This window comes from Notamacropus eugenii, chromosome 7 (assembly GCF_028372415.1).
Source record: "Notamacropus eugenii isolate mMacEug1 chromosome 7, mMacEug1.pri_v2, whole genome shotgun sequence".
NCBI lineage: Eukaryota > Metazoa > Chordata > Mammalia > Diprotodontia > Macropodidae > Notamacropus > Notamacropus eugenii.
This window is the reverse complement of record NC_092878.1, coordinates 22,193,903-22,200,862: the sequence shown is the minus strand read 5'-3', so window position 1 is coordinate 22,200,862 and position 6,960 is coordinate 22,193,903.

The window sequence follows — 6,960 nt, the reverse complement described above, 5'->3', positions numbered from 1 at the left end:
ATTCAAGCTTATCAGATTTTTCTATGTGATTTATTGATAATCTTCTCTTCCCTCTGCTATTATTTTATATGAAATACATACTGTTGAAGGAAGAAAAAAAAGATTCCCTTGAATAGTGTGAACCAGAAGGGCAAGGTAGGAACAACTGTTGCAATCTTAGAATATTGGCTAAATGGACACATCATAGTATGTGTGGATTAAATCTTCAAGGAAACATGGAAATCATGAAATAGATTTAATACATAAGGAAATCGAGGTTCAGTAAGGCATCATGATTTGCCCAAGGTAGGGGCCAAGTCTACTAAGTGAGAGTCCACCACCACTCCCTGTAAAATTCCCACTTGCATTAAGTGTTGTTATGTCTTCTTATTCTTCAAAGGACTCAAAAGTCAAAACCGTCACTGAAGACATTGAGTTAAAGAGAGGTTCTAGGCACATACAACTTCTGACTTGAGGTTGAATTTATAAATCACCCACATGTACATAACAGGATCAGTCTGACTTCCTCATCTACAGGACTACTGTCACTGTCAGTTCAGACATATAAAAAAAGTGGAGAAAAGTAAAATAAAAATAGCTTAGGAGAACAGAATCTTCCCTCCTAATACCAAGGTGAGAAAACTGACAAGCAAAACTAGCCTGTTTATGGCATGTGGTTAAATTGTCCCCAAATACTTCCCATACTCTCTGTGGTCTTTTCCTATCTGCTGGAAGTATCTTTTACTTCACTCTTTAAAAACACACATTAGCTGAAATGCTACTAATTTGAGATACATTTAGGTTAACAAATGCAAATGCTGTTGGGAGGTCTAATATGTTATCAATCATTTGTATATTAGTGTGAATTAGTCCAAAGGGTTACTCTCCTCAACCCCTAGCTGCTGGGATGAGAGGTGAAAAGATTTTTACTGGGTGGGGTAAAGGGAAGGTAGGTAACTTTTGCATAAAGTACTTTGGGGGATAAGATGGTAACTAGGTGGAATCCTGAGGGGCTTAGGACCTTTTAAGGTACTTGAAATCTGGAATGGAGGAGTTTAGAAAAGTAGGTATGGACTAAGGTGTCAGAGAGAAAACCACTTTTTCATGATTTTGCCCACAGTTCACTCGTACCCAGAAAAGGGAAAAGAGAGTATCTTCCTCTTTTTTTCTCTTTTCTCATCCAACAGGCATTATCAGAATTCAAGGTAATAGTGTAGCTAATTATTAGTGAAGCAAGATTTGTGGGTTAGCCTAGGAACCTAAGTAATAGTAATTGGTGTTTCTATGGGAAATTGAAACATACATTCTAAACCACTTACCTACCAACCAACTCCTGGTAGTTAAACAGAAAGAAGCAAGAACTTGTTTTAAAATAAGCCCTATCAGTATGGAGGCATAATAATGATGTACTCCACATCTGGGATCTGCTGTGGTGAGTTGTGCCCTGGCAAGTCTGAGGAGGTCCAGAGAAGGGCAACCAGCACAGTGAGGGGGACTCCAAACCAGTCCATATGTGGGTCAATTGAAAGAACTGAGATATTTACTATAGAGAAGAGGAGGGAAACACATGATTCTCTTAGAATATCTGCAAAGCTTCATAGGGGAGAGATTCGATTTGATTCCAGAGGGCAGAATTGAGACCAATGGGGAAAGTCACAGGGAACCAGATTTCAGCTTGATAAAAGGAAAATCTTTCTAACTATTATTACAGCTGTTCAAAGTTGGAACTCCTGAGGTAGTGAGTCTCCTGCTTCAAGAAAGGTCTATAAGCTAGAGGTTGGGCGAACTCGTGTTAGGGATGCTGTAGCGGAACTGGTAGTGATTAGAAGAGATGACTTCTGAAGTTCCTTCCAACTCTACGATTCTACGAGGGAAAGAAGATATAAAACGTTTACCAGTAGGTTTTATTTTTTTCTTGAATTCTCATTGAACTTTTTCGTTGCTCTGATGTTGGTGTATAGAACGACTTGGGTACACACAAGGCTAACATCCATAGGGAACGGACAGGGGAGCGCAAGACCTTTCCATTCTGCAGACCAGCTTTGAAATGAAGACAGTCACAGGCTAGGACACCGGGATAGAGAGGCAAAGCTCTAAGTGTTGTCAATGACCGAAGAAGTTCTGGTGAATATCAGGTTCGGATAAGTGACTACTCCACTACCCTAGGGGTTGGGGGAGAGAACTTTGCCAAGGTGTAGGTACTACCACACTGGAGAGAGTGCTCCTTTCCTCCGAACAGTGAAAGCTGGATATCCGTGCCTTACCCAACCCAAGAGAATACCCCGCTAGCATAATCCTGCTCAGAGATTGAGTTTGTCAGCGATCATAAAACGGGAATTGATTATTCCAGCCACAATTGATTAGGAAAGAATGCTTACTGCAGCAGTGGGGAAAAGGTTAAGAGGAAATTGACCTTCTTCCTAGGTGACATAAAGTCATTAGGTAAATGAGATATTCACACAGGAGTTTAAAAAGGTCAGGCTCAATTTTTATTTGTATCATTAAAAGTCAGCCTTGAGCTTCAGTTTGGGGCACAGACCTGTCCTGGAGATCGAGAGACTGAAAAGTAAAAAAAGAAAAGGCACTCCCTCGGACTGTTATAAGGAAAATCTCCTGGGAAGGATGCGATCCCGGAGTCAGTCAGCGCTGCCAGAACCTGCTTACTGACCGCTGCTTCCCCACGTGTGTTCTCTGCATGACGCTGAGCCTGCCTGCCCGTCCTCCCCTCTCGATACGCCTGCTTCAAGATTCCGAGCAAAGGCGGACAATTAAAAACGCACATGATACTATAAGCCAGTTGTGTCTCTCTGAGTGAAAACGGGTAAAAAAAATATGTATTTATGCACATATTTATCCCCGTAATTATAGAAATTAATCCTCTTACTTATGACTAAAAGGTAACGTCTAAGGAAGTCCCTTTGATGCAGAGTAACATCATTTGTGACTCACATTCAGACTGATTAGGGAATAATTGTTCTTAAATGCTTTACAAGTGGAGAGTGTTTAATTGAGGGGCATTCATAATTTTACAGCTTAGCACAAAATTAAGCGTAATTAAAAACTCAGAAATTCCAACTGATTTTCCAATTATTTTTATTGTCTGAGCTAATTATTACACAAGAGTAAGTATCTCTTCTCCCCAAAGGCACACACACACAAAAAAAGTCAGCCATACCTTTTCCAAATGTTGTTTAGGAGGCTCTGAGCTTTCTACAGGTACAGTCTTTGTAAACGTCTCAGCACTCTCCCTCCACATTATAATTAAACATTCCAACCCCTCTCTCCTGGTTCCTGCAACACCTTAGGATGTGCGAAAATGATGATCGTTGTCTTCCACAGATCATTATGGCCAAACTCGATGTATTTGTAGAAGGTTGATGAATTTTCCTCAAGAAACACTTGTCATACATGGTGGGCAGATTGGGGGAGAAAAACATTAGATAAACAAAGCACTGTGGCGGTATTACCGTGATGCCTCTGCCTTAGTATAAATGGATGGTGGGAAGTAGCACACAAGCATGTAATGGTCTATACATGTTTACATACATATGCGTATATATTTACAGATACACACTCACAAAACTTTCCTTTCCAAAACCTTTGCTTTCTACACTTTTAAAAATCAGATACGAGGATGAAGAAGATTATGAGGTCTACTCTTAAAAGAAAAAAATATATACCTGCTGAGATTGACAGCATGCAGCCAAGCAAGCTTTCTTTTTGAGTAACATCTCTTAACATCCAAACAGAGTATTCAAATGAAAGGGCTTTCAAACTCGCCTAAGCGTGTCAGGAACGAAAACAGGTCCTTCCAGCCAGGCCAGAATTGACCCTATCTTTCCTATCATAGTTTAGGGATAGGGAAGGGGGAAGGGGAACCTAGAGGAATAAAATTGGACAGAAGTGCACTTATCTATGCATATTGCAATTAGTTCATTAAACCTGAAGAAATGTTTGCTTTTCAATGGTCTTTAACTTTCCAGTGATTTTTCAAGGCAGGAACTTAAGTGAATACCAGTTTTTTCCATCTTCTTCCCCCAGCCCCACCCCCACGCCCCTCCAACCACACACACCAAGAATTGCTTGTCTCTGATCTGATGCGCCCTGGTGAAAATGGGTAGAATTAAAACTGTCAATTCTGCATCTAACATGCTTTTCGATTGAATTCAAAAGCTTTTAAAGGTAAAAAAAAAAAGTGACGATCATTTATATGTATTACTTCCTTTCTTCTTATCACAGCTTTTAAGTAAAAAGAAAAAAAATATATTTCCAAATTCGTTTTTCCTCGTACACCGTCAATCTTTCAGGTAATTTGAGAATGGACCCTGGCCTATGTGAGAGTATGTGAAGTATGTGTACCTATGTAGATATCTGTGTGCACAAACTCGACGATGCAGTATGTTTTAGTTTTTTCTATCAAAGTGGTTGAGGGCGGGGAAGGAAAGGGGGGATGCAGTGATAAAGCGCCACTGCTACAAAGTGTTTAAATCCTATTTCTAAAGGGGTGGAGTGCGTGGAGACAAACCCTTTTCGAGTTGGAGATGGCGAAAGAGACGTATAATCCGACGTGAAAAATTGACTAAATGAAGCAGTGCATACTTTAACTAAGGCTGAGCCCTTTGATGAAACTGACATGGATTTTCTGGGTGGAAGAGAGAGAGAGAGAGAGAGAGAGAGAGAGAGAGAGAGAGAGAGAGAGAGAGAGAGAGAGAGAGAGAGAGAGAGATGAGGGGAAATCCAGGGTGGGCATTTTATGTAAATGAGCCAATTCGAAATGTAGTACAAATCCAGTGCAGTAAAAGTGACAGGTCTGACAGTATTGACAACATAAATATATGTTTGAACACTGCACTTTCAGACACTTAACCGATGAAGCAATAAAAAAATTCGACTACAATATTTCAAATAATCGACATTGATGTTTTGATACATCATTTTTTATACCTCCAATCGATCTATCACTCCGGGGCTGGTCAATTTTAAGTAAAAATCTGTTGCAATTATTTGCTCCGTGGCTGATGATGACCTAATAACTGTTTTCAATTAATTACAGGCAAAATACGTTTTCTTCACTAGGACCCTGAGTCTGTTACATGGTGAACAAGGGGGATAGAGCCCAAACCTATGTCACGACTTTCCTTTTTGTTAACCTTGCTGTTGTGGTTGTGGTTTTAGCTGTATCTATGGAGACATTTCCAAGGAGTACTTCTGAATGGAGAAAGAAGAGCTCCCTACGTTTTGGTCTTATAGGCAATGAACTCTTTGGATAATCCATATCTAAATATGTGCAATCTCTATAGGGATCTATCATATGGGGATTTATCTGGCCAGTAGTTACTTTTGTGGGGAACTAGTCCACACTACTTTTTTTTTTTAAATGCCAAATTAAACTTATAAAACAAAACAAACAAACAAAAAAATCCCAACACCAGACCGTAAGAAGTGAAGGTATATCCCTTTACGACTTGTTTGTACTTCTCTCTGTTCTCCTCCCCCTATACCCTGACTGCCCCTGTCTCTGCTGTATTTCAGAAATTAGGAGGAAGAGAGCTGACAAAAGGGCAGATTGGAGGTGTGTGTGTGTGTGTGTGTGTGTGTGTGTGTGTGTGTGTGTATGACAGAGAGAGAGAGAGAGAGAGAGAGAGAGAGAGAGAGAGAGAGAGAGAGAGAGAGAGAGAGAATTTTAAGTGGTATAGACACTACCCTATGCCAATCCAAAGCCCAAACTTTAGTAGACTGTCTCCTGCTCCCCCTCCCTTCTTCCCACCTGTCACCCCACCACCATCACCACACACACACACACACACACACACACAAACACACATACACACCTTTCCTGGGGCACAGGCTATCGAAAACCAAATAAGAAGTCGCATATGAGGGAGAAGGGAACATGTTGGTGAGTAATGCATTCCCAGTTTCGGGGAGACTTTCCTTTCCTCCCTACTATTGTTATTTGGAATCTCCAACAGCTCACACACACACACACACACACACACACACACACACACACGACTCTTAAAATTTTTGTTTTCAGTCCCCCCTGAATTTGTCCTTAGCGTGGTCTTCTCTGTCTCTCTCTTTTTTTTTTTGAAAAAAACATACATGCAATTGTCTTTGAATCTAACCCTGAATATGACAGATTCCAGCTGGTGATGAGAACAAAAATAAGCCTATCCTTTTGTAGCTCCTTGAGGTGGGGTGGGGGGAGGTTGAAGAAAGAGACAAGGAGTGAGAGACGGACAAAAACAGAGACAGAGGGATAGAGAGAGGAGAATTTGTCTCTCTCTCCTTGGTCGGGCTCACCTCAATCTGCTGTGTTTACACGTCCGATCGTCTGCGAAATCAGGAACTAGTGTCGATTAAGCAAAAGACATTTGAAATCGTTTCTCGCTTCCTAAAAATTAGTTTTGACTAATTTAGACCTGTGGGGTGGGATTTTAGTTTTAAATTTGTTTAATCCATAGTCCACAATCACAGTTTCTTTCGGTTAGAATTGCTCCCTCGAAATTCATCTGTAGCAGAGTTAATGACCTAAAATAAAAATGCTAACCCAGTATTCTTATGCCACCCCACCCCAGCCAAAGAGGTGGAATCGCAGGGCAGGGGATATCTCTCTTTAGCATGACCTGGTTCTTGGGGTATTTTAGCACTTGCCTTGGATGGATTTTCGCTTGGGAAAGTTGGGTAGGAGTGAGGCAAGTGAGTCTAAGAGGATGAAAGAATAGAAATGGAGGGAGGAGAAGAAAGGAGAGGACAGGAAAGGAAAGGGAAGGGAAGGAAAGGAAAGGAGAGAAGAGGATAGGAGGGAGGAGGGGAGGGGAGGGGAGAGGAGAGGAGAGATTTGAGAAGAAACTGAGAAGGGAAGAGTACTTCTAGTGTTGGAGTCCCGCCAGATAGCGCTAGAGGGCTATTTATTGAAATTCTTCCTTTCTTCTGTAAGATGTTTCACAGGATAAAACTGATAAAGAAATGAGGAAA